The sequence below is a fragment of the Cetorhinus maximus genome, chromosome 14 (genome assembly GCF_964194155.1).
Source record: "Cetorhinus maximus chromosome 14, sCetMax3.hap1.1, whole genome shotgun sequence".
In the NCBI taxonomy this organism is placed as follows: domain Eukaryota; kingdom Metazoa; phylum Chordata; class Chondrichthyes; order Lamniformes; family Cetorhinidae; genus Cetorhinus; species Cetorhinus maximus.
In genome coordinates, this window is record NC_135892.1 from 106,580,879 (window position 1) to 106,596,581 (window position 15,703).

A 15,703-nucleotide genomic window follows, 5' to 3' on the forward strand; every position below is an offset into this window, starting at 1 on the left:
AACTGCAAATTCACATACAATAAACAAATGTTTCTTTCCAACACAAGGTACCAACAGATAATATCATTTTGGCTTCTTATCCTTAAATGTTGTCAATTATTTTCCTTTTGCAACTTATACTCTTTTGCAAATTAACTCCAAACTTTTCTGAGATACATTCCTAAAATTAGTGGAAGATACTTGTTCCTGTTTCCAATCATCTACCCTATTAGAGAATCATAGAGCAGCACTGAAGGAGGCCATTCGGCCATTGAGTCTGAGGGTTCTTTCAAAGAGAAATCCAGTTAGTCCCAATCCCCCACTCTTTCCCCATATTCCTGCAATTTTTTCTTTCTCTCAAGTATTTATCCAATTCCCTTTAGAAGGCTATTGTTGAATTTGTCGTCGTCAGCTGTCCTTCGATTCAAGGATGACATTTACTCAGGATCACAAGTTTCTACCATACGTCTTCATGTGACTGAACAGATTGATTCTTGATCTGTAGATCTTTAGGCACATGGGACAGGACATTCCATGAAGTAGTGGGTTCAGAAATAAAGGATTTGCTTCCACTGCTCTGTCGCCACTCTGCCTCATCATGAAGACTTTGTGACTCAAAGCGTGACGCAGTTTACATACGAACTAGGAGCAGGAGTAGGTCACTCGGTCCTTCAAGCCTGCCCCGCCATTCAATAAGATCATGGCTGATCTGATTTTAACCTCCCGCATACCCCAGATAACCTTTCACCCCTTGTAAATCAAGAATCTATCTAGCTGTGCCTTAAAAATATTTGAAGACCCTGCTGCCATTTCCTTTTGAGGAAGAGAGTTCCTAAGACTCAGGACCCTCTTAAAAAAAATTCTCGTCTCTGTCTTAAATGAGTGACCCTTTATTTTTGAACTGTGACCCCTAGGTGAGGTGAGAGTGACTGCCCTTGACATCAAGGCCGCATTTGACTGAGTCTGACATCAAGGAGCCCAAGCAAAACTGGAGCCAATGGAAATCAGGGGGAAAACTCTCCACTGATTGGAGTCATACCTAGCACAAAGGACGGTGGTTGTTGGAGGTCAGCCATCCCAGCTCCAGGAAATCACTGCAGGAGTTCCTCAGGGTAGTGTCCTCAGCCCAGCCATCTTCAGCTTCATCAATGACCTTCCTTCCATCATAAGGTCAGAAGTGGAGATGTTCGCTGATGATTGCACAATGTTCAGCACCATTCGCGACTCCTCAGATACTGAAGCAGTCTGTGTCCAAATGCAGCAAGACCTGGGCAATATCCAGGCTTGGGCTGACAGGTGGCAAGTAACATTCGCGCTACGCAAGTGCCAAGCAATGACCATCTCCAACAAGAGAGAATCTAACCACCGCCCCCATGACATTCAATGGCATTACCATCACTGATTCCCCCACTATCAACATCCTGGGGGTTACCATTGACCAGAAACTGAACTGGACTAGCCATATAAATACTGTGGCCACAAGAGCAGGTCAGAGACAAGGAATCCTGTGACAAATAACTCACCTGACTCCTCAAAGCCTGTCCACCATCTACAAGACACAAGTCAGGAGTGATGGAATACTCCCCACTTGCCTGGATGTGTGCCACTCCCACAACACCCAAGAAGCTTGGGAGGTTATGCTGGAACTGTATAAAACGCTGGTTAGGTCATAGCTAGAGTTTTGCATGCAGCTCTGGAATCCACATTATAGGAAGGATGTGATTACACTAGAGAGAGTGCAGAGGAGATTGACCAGGATGTTGCCTGGACTGGAGAGTTTTAGTTAAGAGATTGGATAGACTGGGGTTATTTTCCTTAGAGCAGAGGAGATTGAGGGGGGGACATGATTGAGGTGAATAAAATTATGAGGGGCATAGATAGGGTAGACAGGAAGGAACTTTTTCCCTTGGTGGAGGGATCAGTAACCAGGAGGCATAGATTTAAGGTAAGGGGCAGGAGGTTTTGAGGGGATGTGAGGAAGAATTTTTTCACCCAGAGGGTGGTGGGAATCTGGAAGTCACTGCCTGAAAGGGTGGTAGAGGCAGAAACCCTCATAACATTTAAGAAGCATTTGGATGTGCACTTGCGATGCCATGGCATACAAGGCTATGGGCCTAGTGCTGGAAAATGGGATTAGAATAGTTAGGTACTTGTTTGACTGGCACAGACTCGATGTAGAAGAGTAAGAGGTGACTTGATTGAAACCTCTAAGATTCTAAGGGGTCTTGACAGAAAGGATGCGAAGAGGATGTTTCCTCTTGTGGGAGAGTTTAGAACTTTTGAGAATCTCCTCTCAACCTTCTCTTCTCCAAGGAAAATAGTCCTATATAAGTAACTGAAGTTCCTCATCTCTGGGACTATTTTCTTGAATTTTTTCTGCACTCTGTCCAATACCTTCATATCTTTCCTAAAGTGTGGCACCCAGAACTGAACTCCAGGTGAGACAGAACTAGTGTTTTATACAAGTTTAACATAATTTCCTTGCTTATATACACCATGCCCTTACTAATAAAGCCTCAGATGCTGTATGCTATATTAATGCGCTCTCAACTGTCCTGCCACCTTTAGTGATTTATCCACATAGACACCCAGGTCCCACTACTGCTGCATCCTCTTTATTTTATATTGTCACTCCACGTTCTTCCTTCCAAAATGAATCACTTAAACTTCTCTGCATTAATTTTCAATTGCCACTTATCCAACCCTTCCAACCACATGTCTATGTCCTTTTGAAGTTCTGCATTATCCTCCTCACAGTTCACAATGCTTCCAAGTTTTGTATTATCTGAAAATTTGAAATTGTTGCCTGTACACCAAGATCTTGGCCATGAATCTATATCAGGAAGAGCAAGGGTCCGAACACCGACCTCTGGGGAACTCCACTACAAACCTTCCTCCAGTCTGGAAAACATTCATTAACCACTACTCACTCTTTCCTATCACTCAGCCAATTCCATATCTATGTTGATACTGTTCCTTCTACTCCATGAGCTATAACTTTGTCCACAAGTCTGTTGGGCGGCACTTTATCATATGCCTTCTGGAAATCTAACAGCATTACCCTCATCAACCTTCTCTGTTACCTCACTAAAAATATCCAGAAAGTTAGTTAAACACAATTTTCTCTGAACAAACATTTGCTGGCTTTCCTTAATTAACCCACATTTACCTAAGTGACTATTAATTTTGTCCCAAATTATTGTTTCTAGAAGCTTCCCCACCACCGAGGTTAAACCTGCTGGCCTATAGTTGCTGGACTTATCTTTACATCCGTTTTTAAGCAAGGGTGTAACATTTGCAATTCTGCAGTCCTCTGGCAGCATGTCTGAGTCTAAGAAGCCTGGAAAATTATGATCAGTCCCTCTGAAATTTACAATCTCACTTTCCTCGGTATCCTTGGATGCATCCCATCGATCCCTGGTTCCTTATCAACTCTAAGTACAGACAGCCTACCCTATACCTCGTTATCAATTTTAAACACTTCAAGTGTCTGAATTACTTCCTCTTTCACCATAACCTGTGCAGCATCTTGTTCCTTGCTAAAGACAGGTGCAAAGTATTCATTTAATATCTCCATGCCCCCTGCCTTCATGCATAAATTTGCTTTTTGGGTCCTAATCAGCCCCATTCCTCCTTAAACACCCTTTTACTATTTATATGCCTACAAAAAACTTATGATCCCTTTTTATGTTAGCTGCTAGTCTCTTTTCATACTCTCTCTCTTTGCTTCTCATATGCTTTTTCACTTTCCCTCTGAACCTTCTATATTCAGCCTGGTTCTCGGTTGTTCTACTTACCTGATAAACACACTTTTTTTTTCTTCATCTTAATCTCTATCTCTTTCGTCATCCATTTGTATTTGTTTGCTCTGCCTTTCCACTTCATGGGAATGTACCTTGTCAGTGCCTAAACTATCTCTTCTCATTGTTCAGATACTTGTTCAGCTTTGCCTGCCAACCTTTGATTCCACTTGATCTGGGCCAAATCCAATCTCACTCCATTGAAGTTGGCTTTCCCCCAGTTGTTTAGTCTTATCCTGGATTATTCCTTGTCCTTTTCCTTGACCAAACTAAACCTTATGATACAATGATGATTATGATTGGATGACCACACTGTTGCCAACTCATCATTTCTCTGTAACAAGTTTCATATTTATAATCATGTATTTCCTTAGCAGCTCAATACTATGGCAAACTTGACAAAGAGTGGTCAGTGATTGGGTATGAGTGGGCTGCAAACAGGCCAGGGGTGGAGGATGGTTAATTGACATGCTCCCTAGAGGACGAGGTGGCAGACAAGTAACACTGCAGAAGACTCAGATGAGACCTTTGAAGGGACAGCATTCAAGAGACGATTGAATGGGCATACACACTAAGATGCTGGGTGCATTGGCTAGCCTGCCAGACAGCCTCCTGTCACTGTCAAGGAACATGGCGTCCAGTTCCAACTTGGCAAAGGGGATGGTGCAGAGCTTGCACCGTCTCCCCATCCTGCAGACCCAGAGGTGCTGCTGCCCTATATCTGTCGCACAGATCACCTACTCCTCTGCCATTGGTGTGAGGCAAATGCAGAAGCTCACCAAATCATCTTCAAAACACTCGAGTACTTTCAAACACACTTCAATAGAAAAATTTCCAGAATCATTGATCACAATAGCACTACTACAGGGCTCATTTTGTGGCTTCATATTTCTTTTTTCATGAGTAAATTTGCAGGCACTGCCTGCACACTGCTGCCCAAATTTGGGCTCTTGGCATCACTTCCGCTAGTTGAACAAATCAATGTCCTCTGGTGCATGCAGGGAAGAGCGCTACTGTATCCATCAACGATGCTGTGCAGGCCACAAGGAAGTAACCAAAGGGAAATGGGTAGGCATCCATAGGGCTGCTAGAAGTGCTCTGCAACTGAATTTTACAAGCATATTTGTGAATGTGTAGTCAGTAATTAGTTGCCAGTATGTAACTTATTCTCTAAATTTCTCTGTTGATTTGGCAAGAAGTGGCCATTCATTCAGTAGCTTGAATTTCTCAATTGAAGGCTGGTATAGTCCAAAATGTTGGCAAGTCCATTCAACAACAACTTGCATTAACGTAGAGCCTTTAATGTGGCCAAAATCACTGGCGACTCAACTAGACGGGGATGAGGAAAACTTTTTCACTTCTTGTTGGGATCTGGAACACTGTACCTGAAAAGGTGGTGGAAGCTGAACACATGAATAATTTTGAAAGGGACTTAGAAAGGTTACTTACAGATTTAAGTGCTAAAAGTGGGATGTGAGACTAAGCATGACTGCACTTTTAAAAAGCTAGCAATAGTAGGAAAGGCTAAATAGCCTCCATCTGTGCTGTAAGTTTCTATGGGCAGAATTTTACAGCAGCGGGATTTTCCGGTCACGCCAAAGTCAATGGACTTTTCAATGGCTTGCCGCATTTTGCGGCCCTGACCCCACTGCAACGGGGCAGTAAAATTCCACGCTATGATTCTATGACGTGTAGCTGTAAAGTTACGTGAAGAACATACTAGCTACTGTCAGCTCTTTTACTGTTCATTTGAAGCCTCTACATCTGATCATTGATGACATACTGTGGACCTGTAAATTTAAGATAATAGTCTCTAAATCCTAGACAATAGAACAGAAAGCCACGATTGAGCCTGCTGTGCACCCTTAACATATTAGGAGATATATGCCTGCATTACAATCGTCTATGACTGGTTTTTAAAGTTGGTTCTATAAATTCTGGGGATCAGTAAGGAATGCTTAAGAAGTCCAAAGCATGCTTTTACACCTAAGGAATTTTGTCAGTTGTCACTGCACTTTCTAACTTGAATTTACTCTTACTAAAAGATTATCAAATTGTGACAATAAGAATAGCAAAGGAAAATTGAAGAAATGTGATATTAGTCAATCTTGTGTGACATTGCACACAAGTTAAGACCAAGAACAATATTCAGATGAAGCAGGTTAGAGACAAAGGGTGGAAACTTGTGGAGGCAATGGAGGTCTTGGCCACCAGCTCAAGAGCTATGGGCAGAATTTTACGGCGGCGGGATTTTCCGGTCATGCCAAAGTCAATGGATTTTTCAATGGCTTGCCGCATTTTTCAGCCTGCCCCCACTGCCCTCCCATGTGTCACTGTGATGGTGAAGTGTGGGCCCCCCCCGAATCACCCCGATTTGCCATACCGTAGAGATGGCTCTGCACTTACCTGGATGACAATACTCAAGAAGCTCAACATCATCGAGCACAAAGTAGGCTGTTTAATTGGCTCCCCAGCTACCATCTTAAACATTAAATTCCTTCACCATTGGCGCACAGTGGCAGCAGTGAGTACCATCTACAACTTGGACTGCAGCAACTTGCCAAGGCTCCTTCAACAGCACTTTCCAAACCCGTAATCTCTACCAACTAGAAGAACAAAGTAGCAGGCACATGAGAACACTATAACTTGCAAGTTGACTTCTAAGTAACACTTGCATTTTGGCAGAAAAAATAGGGAGAGGCAATAGGAAAGTGAGATCCAATGGGGTACAGGGAAGGTGGCGATTTGGATCCAAAATTGGCTCATTGGCAGCAAACAAAGTGTAATGGTCGGATGTTTTTGTGAGTGGAAAGTGGTTTCCAGTGGCATTCCACAGGGCTCAGTATTGAGGCTTTTGCTGACAGTCGTATATACTAATGATTTGGACTTAAATGTGGGAGGAATGTTTGGGAAATTGCTGATAGCACAAAAATTGGCCGCATAGTTGATAGTGAAGAGGATAGTTGCTGTCTCCAGAGCTATATCAATGGTTTGATTGAGTGGGCAATGTCACGAAAATATAATACTCATAATATTATTGTGATTTATTGTAAAAGTAGGTTAATAGTGGGGTTTGGATAGTTTCTCTATGTATATGTGTGTGTGTGTTTGGGATTTAATTGAATTGGAGACAGCTGGTCTGGAGGCTTTGACTCATCAAAAGAAGCTAGGTTTGAAATGCTAAATATGTAAACATGGCTGAAGTTTTAGAATGTGAGGTGAGGAGAATTTGCTTTTGTAGACAAATCAGGGTAGTTTGAATTTCAAAGAGACGGTAGGATGTTACACCTAGCCAGAGAAGCTAGGCTAAGCAGTGTGTTTATTTTTCCCAAAGGAAAAGGTTATTAGCACCATGCAAAGATTTATATTTTGAGAAAAGTAAAGTTCCAAAGACATATGGGGCAGCTTTTTCCGGTCGGCGAGCGGGGCGTGTAAAATGACACAGGGTGACGTCGGGCGTGCATCCCGATGTCACCCCACGTCATTTAGATTTTCAGTTCGGCGGCCACTTAAGGCTTTTAAAAAAGTAATTAACCTAATTAATGGACCTGCCCATCCAGCCTTAAGGTTGGTGGGCACGCGAAGAGCCCAGGCAGCCTTTAGAAAAAACATGAAACCTCATTCACAGGCGGGACGAGGTTTCATGAGGGATTTAAAGTGTGTGTAAAATTTTTAAATAAAAGTAATTGATATGTCCCTGCTCGTGTGACAGTGTCACATGAGGGGACATGTCAGAGATATTTCTTTCTGCCTTTAATAACGTTTTCACACTTGAGCTGATCACCCTGAGGCAGCACTTTGCCTCAGGGTGATCTGTGCGCTCTTTCACGCACATGCATGTGCGAAAGAGCATACTCCTGGCTCAGGGAACCCCCCCTCCTGCCCGCACAGGGAGCGCTCAGCACTTCCAGGCAGACATCACACTAGGCGGGCCTTAATTGGCCCACCCACGTAAAATGGCGGCGCGCCCCCGACCAGGGTCGCCGATCAGGAACCCACCCGCCCGCTCCCGCACAACCTCCCCAACAGTGGTGGGGGGGGGAATGCTGCCCATGGGAACAATGGAATTTGCATTAAAAGGGAGAAACATGTATAAAGGAGAAGAGGCTATGTATTAGGTCTACCAGAAGTGTGAAAAGCCTCCAGCAAGTGTGCAGCAAGCTGCAGCCTACAGAAACTGAAGCCGGGAAAAGCCACTTTCACTTCTCCTGTCCAGGGTATTGTGCTAACTGTCTGGAATCTATTTAAAATCTATTTTTTTGTTTACTGTTTCCTTAACAGGTGTGCAACTGGAAGCCAGATTAATTAGGGGTTTTTAGGAGTTATTGTAGCAGTAATTTGTAGACCTATGTATGTGCTTGAAATGTTTTCTTTTGTTAATAAATGTTTAATCTAGTTTTCTAAAAATCTCTGAAGCCATGGTAGACTTATTACTTCTGAATTTAGGACTTGCATCTCGAAACAAAATACAAATTGCAAAACCGTTGTGACCACGTGATCAATTTTCCCTTGTGGATTTCATCTGCCTGGCACACATCTTCTGCCACCTCATAACAGTGGAAAAGTGGCAAATGGAATTCAATCCAGAGAAGCACGAGGAAATGCATTTGGGGAGGGCAAACAAAACAAGGGAATACTCAATAAATGGGAGACTATTGAGAGGGGTTGAGGAAGTGAGAGACCTTGGAGTGCAGTTTCACAGGTCCCTGAAGGTGGCAGGACAGGTGGATAAGGTGGTAAAGAAAGCATATGGAACGCTTTCCTTTATTGGACGAGGTATTGAATATAAAAGCAGGGATGTAATGATGGAACTGCATAAAATGCTGGGTAGGTCACAGCTGGAATTTTGGGTACCTTCCGGGCCACCACATTACAGGAAGGACATAATTGCTCTGGAGAGAGTACAGAGGGGATTTACAAGAATGTTGGCATGGCTTGAAAATTGAAACTATGAAGAAAGATTGGATAGGCTAGGGTTGTTTTTCTTAGAACAGAGGAGGCTGAGGGGTGACCTAATTGAGTTGTACAAAATTATAAGGGGCCTAGATAGGGTAGACAGGAAAGACCTGTTTCCCCTAGGTGTGGGGTCAATTACCAAGGAGCAGAGATTTAAGGTGATTCGTGGAAGGATTGGAGGGAACATGAGGAAAAACTTTTTCACTCAGAGGGTGGTGAGCGTCTGGAACTCACTGCCTAAATTGACGGTTGAGGCTGAAACGCATAACTCATTTAAAAGGTAGCTGGGCATGTACCTGAAGTGCTGTAACCCACAAGACTACGGACCAGGTGCTGGAAAGTGGGATTAAAACCAAGCAGCTAGCTTCTTTTTTCTCTTTTTTGGCCGGCACAGACATGAAGGGCTGAATGGCCTCTTTCTGCACTGTAACTTTACTACGGTTCTATGGTTCTATATAGACTCAATAGCATAGTTCAAAAGAGTGCAGGTACAGAGGGATTTGGGAATTCATGTGCACAGATCTTTGAAGTTGGCAGGACCTATTGAGAGAGTAATTAGCAAAGCATATGGGATCTTGGGCTTTACAAATAGAGGCATTGAGTACAAAAGCAGGGAAATTATGCTGAATTTTTATAAAGCTCAGGTCAGGCCACAACTAGAATATTGTGTCCAGTTCCAGTCACCACACTTTAGGAAGGATGAGAGGGTCCTTGAGAGGGTGCAGAGGAGATTTACCAGAATGGTTCCAGGGATGAGGGATGGTTAGGTTGGAAAAGCTGGGGTTCTTGAAGCAAAGGAGACAGGGGAGTTTTGTTAGAGGTGTACAAGATTATGGCAAGATTGGATATGATGGACAATGAAAAACCGTTCCCATTATCTGATGGTACAAGGACTGGGGGACACAGGTATAACATTTTAGGCAAGTGATGCAGCGAGAATGTGAGGAAGAACTTTTTAAATCAGTAAGTGGTAATGACCTGGAATTTGCTGCCTACAAGGGTGGTGGAAGCAGAGATAATGATTTCAAAAGGAAATTGGATAGGTACTTGAAAGAAATAAACTTGTAGGGCTAGGAGGAAAGAGTATTATAAAGGGTGTAATAGCAGAGCATATAGAAATGCATAATATAATCAAGCAGGGTCAGCATGACTTCATGAAGGGGAAATCATGCCTGACAAATTTATTAGAATTCTTTGAGGAGGTAACAAGCAGGATAGATAAAGGGGAACCAGTAGATGTAATATATTTGGATTTCCAAAAAGACGTTCGATAAGGTACCGCACATAAGGCTTTTTAATAAGAGAAGAGGTCATGGTGTTGTGGGTAGTATATTAGCCTGGATAGAGGATTGGCTAACTAATAGAAGATACAGAGAATTGGGTTAAGGGGGGCATTTTCAGGATGGCAACCTGTAACTAGTGGAGTGCCACAGGGATCAGTGCTGGGGCCACAGTTATTTACAATATACATTAATGACTTGGATGAGGGAAGTGAATGCACTATCGCCAAGTTTGCTGATGACACAAAAATATGTGAGAAGGCAAGTGGTGAGGATAACAAAAAGAGGTGACAGAGGGATATAGACAGGTTAAGTGAGTGGGCAAAAACTTGGCAGATGGAATATAATGTGAGAAAAGAGGAGCTGAATATTATTTAAATGGCAAAAGACTGCAGAAAACTGCAGAACAGAGGGATTTGGGGGTCCTCATGCATGACTCACAAAAAGCTAGCATACAATTTCAGCAGGTAATAGGGAAGGCAAATGGAATGTTGGTCTTTATTTCAAAGGGAGTACAGTATAAAAATAGGGAACAAAAACTGTCCCTTCCTTTCAGGTGCTAAGGAACGCAAACTCCAACAACTTATTGAGACCAATGCCCATCCAGGGACTCTCCACCCCTTCCCGTCCCTCTGACCCCAACCCGTCTTCTAATCCCAGCCCTTGCCGTGTATTCACCATACCCTCTGACCTTCCCCTCTCTGATGCTAAACATTCAGTGCTCAACAAAGGACTCAGTTTCATACCCTTACACGCTCACCTCAGTGAAATCGGCACGATGCTGAACCCTGACGAGGCTGATTGTTACCAAAAAGTGAAAGGAAGGGACTGGGTGTGTGAACACCACATTGCACCAAAGGATCATATAAGAGTTGGGAAAATTGACAATAGGGCAAACTTAAAGGCTTTGTATCTGAATGCACATAGCATTTGGAATAAAACTATTATGTTAACAGCGCAAATAGAGATAAATAGGTATGATTTGGTGGTGATTACTGAGACGTGGTTTCAGGGAGAACAGGTTTGGGAGTTGAATATCCAAGGGTACTCAGTGTTTCGGAAGGATAGGCAGGAAGGAAAAGGAGGTAGTGTAGCTTTATTAGTAAAGGAAGAGATCAGTGCTATAGTGAGAAATGATATAGGCACTGGAGAGCAAGATGTAGAGTCAGTCTGGATAGAAATAAGAAATAGCAAGGGAAAGAAGTCCCTGGTGGGAGTAATCTAAAGGTCCCCAAACAGTAGTTCAGCAGTAGGGCACAGTATAAACCAGGAAATACTGGGAGCATGTAAGAAAGGCACGGCTATGATCATGGGTGATTTTAATATGCATATAGACTGGACTAATCAAATTGACAAGGGTAGCCTTGAGGGAGAGTTCATAGAGTGTATTAGAGATTGTTTCTTGGAGCAAAATGTTGTGGAACAAACCAGGGAGCAGGCTATTCTGGATTTAGTTTTGTGTAATGAGATTGAATTAATTAATGATCTCATAGTAAAGGATCCTTGAGGGAAGAGTGATCATAGCATGCTAGAATTTCAAGTTCAGTTTGAGAGCGAGAAACTTGAGTGCCACACTAGTGTTCTGGAGTTAAACATAGGTAACTACATAGGCATGAGGGCAGATTTGGCCCTAGCGGACTGGGCAGGAAGACTACAAGGTAGGACGATTGATGAACAGTGGAAAATATTTAAGGAGATATTCAATTCCTCCCAAGTAAAATAAATTCCACGGAGGAAGAAAGATGGTAAGAGGGGGAAAAAGCATCCATGGCTCAGCAAGGAAGTTAAAGATAACATAAAGGCAAAAACTAAGGCATACCGAATTGCAAAGGTCAGTGGCAGGCTGGAAGATTGGGAAACTTTTAAAGATCAACAAAGGGTTACTAAAAAGTAATAAAAAGAGGAAATGTAAATTATGAAAGAAAACTAGCGCAAAATGTAAAAACTGATAGCAAAAGCTTCTACAAGTATATAAAAGGAAAGAGAGTAGCCAAAGTGAATGTTGGTCCCTTGGAGAATGAGACTGGGGAGTTAATAGTGGGGAACGCAGAAATGGCAGACATTCTTAAACAATATTTTACCTCAGTTTTCACGGTGGAGGACACTAGAATCACCCCAATAGTAACAGGTAGTGCAGAGGGTATAGAGAAGGAGGAACTTAGAACAATCACCATCACTAGAGAAAAAGTACTGAGCAAACTATTGGGATTAAAGGGTGACCAGGACCTAATGGCCTACATCCCAGGGTCTTAAAGGAAGTGGCAGCAGAGATTGTGGATGCATTGACTATAATATTCCAAAATTCCCTGGATTCAGGAAAGGTTCCAGTGGATTAGAAAAATGCTAATATAACGCCCTTATTCAAAAAGGGTGGGGGGGTCGGAGGGGGAGGCAGAAAGCAGGAAACTATAGATCAGTTAGTTTAACGTCTGTCGTTGGGAAGTTGTTGGAATCCATTATTAAGGAAGTAGTAATGGGGCATTTGGAAAGTCAAAATGCAATCCATCAGAGTCAGCATGGTTTTATGAAGAATAAATCATGTTTGACTAATTTGCTAGAGTTCTTTGAAGATGTGGCAAGCAAAGTAGATAATGGGGATCCTGTAGATGTAGTATATCTGGACTTCCAGAAGGCCTTTGATAAGGTGCCGCACAAAAGATTAATACACAAGATAAAATCACACAGAGTTAGGGGTAATATATTAGCTTGGATAGAGGATTGGCTAACCAACAGAAAGCAGAGAGTCGGGATAAATGGGTCTTTTTCTGGATGGCAAGCTGTAATTAGTGGGATGCCAAAGGGTTCGGTCCTTGGGCCCCAACTATTTACAATCTATATTAATGACTTGGATTCAGGGATAGAGGCACCATAGCTAAATTTACAGATGACACCAAAATAGGTGGGAAAGTAAGTTGCAATGAAGAAATAAGAAATTTACAAATGGATATGGACAGGTTAGGTGAATGGGCCAAAATTTGACAGATGGAGTTTAATGTGTATAAGTGTGAGGTTATCCATTTTGGTCGGAAGAATAAAAAGGCGACTTATTATTTAAATGGAGAGAAACTTCACAATGCTTCATTGCAGAGGGATCTGGGTGTCCTCGTGCATGAATCGCTGAAAGCTAGTATGCAGGTACAGCAGGTAATAAGGAAGGCAAATGGAATTTTGGCATTTATTGCTAAAGGAATAGAGTATAAAAATAGGGAAGTGTTGTTGCAACTGTACAAGGCATTGGTGAGATCGCACCTGGAGTACTGTGCACAGTTTTGGTTCCCTTACTTGAGGAAGGATGTAGTTGCATTGGAGGCAGTTCAGAGGAGGTTCACTAGATTGATTCCAGAGATGCGGGGCTTGTGTTACGAGGAGAGATTGAGCAGTTTAGGCCTTTCTCGCTAGAGTTTAGAAGGATGAAAGGAGATCTAATTGAGGTATATAAGATGCTAAAGGAGATAGACAAAGTAGACATGGAGCGGATGTTTCCCCTTGTGGGGCATTCTAGAATGAGAGGCCATAGTTTTAGGTTAAGGTGTGGTAGATCTAAATCAAAGATGAGGAGAAATTACTTTTCTCAAAAGGTCGTGAATCTGTGGAATTCACTACCTCAGTGTGCAGTGGATGCCGGGACGCAGAATAAATTTAGGGAGGAGATAGACAGATTTTTAATTAGTAACGGGTTGAAAGGTTATGGGGAGAGGGCGGGAAATTGGAGCTGAGGCCAAAATGAGATCAGCCATGATCATATTGAATGGCGGGACAGGCTCGAGGGGCTGAATTGTCTACTCCTGCTCCTAGTTCTTATGTTCTTCCGCGGCCTTCGTCTCCGAGCTCACTTCTTTGGGCAGGAGTCCTCCCCCAGTTCAATGGATCTTTTCACCCGCCTCCAATATTCTCCATCCAACTGGACCCCACCCTCAGGCCTCTTACCTGCTCTTGATCTTTTCATTGAGAACTGTCGGCGTGACATTGGCTGTCTCAATTTCTCTGCTCCTCTTACCCACTCTAACCTGTCTCCTGAACTTGCTGCAGTCCGTTCTCTTAGGTCCAACCCTGACTTTTGTTATCAAACCTGCCGACAAGGGTGGTGCTTTTGTTGTCTGGTGCACTGACCTCTACCTCGCAGAGGCTGAGCGGCAACTCTCAGACACTTCCTCCTACCTCCCCTGGACCATGACTCCACCACCGAACATCAAGCCATTGTTTCCAGGACTGTCACTGACCTCATCTCCTCTGGAGATCTTCCCTCCACAGCTTCCAACCTGATAGTCTCCCAACCTCAGACTGCCCGCTTCTACTTCCTCCCCAAAATCCACAAACAGGACTGTCCCGGCAGACCGATCGTGTCAGCCTGTTCCTGCCCCATTTTTTCCTATCTTGACTCCGTCTCTCTCCCCTTGTCCAGTCTCTTCCCACCTACATCCAGATTCCTCTGATGCCCTACGTCATATCAACAATTTCCAGTTCCCTGGCCCTAACCGACTCCTCTTCACCGAGGACTTCCAATCCCTCTACAGCTCCATCCCCCACCAGGATGGTCTGAGGCTTCACCGCTTCTCCCTTGAACAGAGGCCAGAACAATCCCCATCCACCACTACTCTCCTCAGTCTGGCTGAACTTGTTCTCTCACTGAACAATTTCTCCTTAAACTTGTCTCACTTCCTCCAAATGAAAGGTATGGCTGGGGTACCCGCATGGGTCCCCAGTTATGCTGTCTCTTTATGGGGTATGTGGAACATTCCTTGTTCCAGTCCTACCCAGGTCCCCTCCCACAACTCTTTCTCCGGTACGTCAATGACTGTTTTGGTGCCGCCTCATGCTCTCGTCTGGACCTGGAAAAATTCATCAATTTTGCTTCCAATCTCCACCCCTCCGTCATCTTCACATGGTCCATCTCTGACACTTCCCTTCCCTGACCTCACTGTTTCCATTTCCAGTGATATACTGTCCACCAATATTCATTACAAGCCCACTGCCCACAGCTACTTTGATTACAGTTCTTCACACCCTGCTTCCTGTAAGGACTCCATCCCATACTCTCAGTTTCTTCTCCTCTGTCGCATCTGTTCCAATGATGCCACTTCACAAAACAACACTTCTGACATGTCTCCCTTCTTCCTTAACTGAGGTTTCCCACCCACGGTGGTTGACAGGGCCCTCAACCGTGCCCAACCCATCTCCCGCCCTCTGCCCTCACACCTTCCTCTCCCTCCCAGAACAATGATAGGATCCCCCTTGTTCTCACTTTTCATCCCACCAGCCTCCGCATTCAAAGGATCATCCTCCGCCATTTCCACCAACTCCAGCACAATGCCACCACCAAACACATCTTTCCCTCACCCAGCACCGCCCCCCCAACCCGTCGGCATTCCGTAGGGACTGTTCCCTCCGGGACACCCTGGTCCACTCCTCCATCACCCTCAACACCTCATCTCCCTCCCATGGCACCTTCCCATGCAATCACAGAAAGTGCAACACCTGCCTCTTTACCTCCTCACCATCCAAGGGCCCAAACATTCCTTCACTTGCACCTCCTTCAATTTGGTCTACTGCATTTGCTGCTCCCAATGTAGTCTCCTCTACATTGGGGAGACCAAACGCAGACTGGGTGACCACTTTGCGGAACACCTTCGGTCTGTCTGCAAGCATGACCCAGACCTCCCTTTCGCTTGCCATTTCAACACACCACCC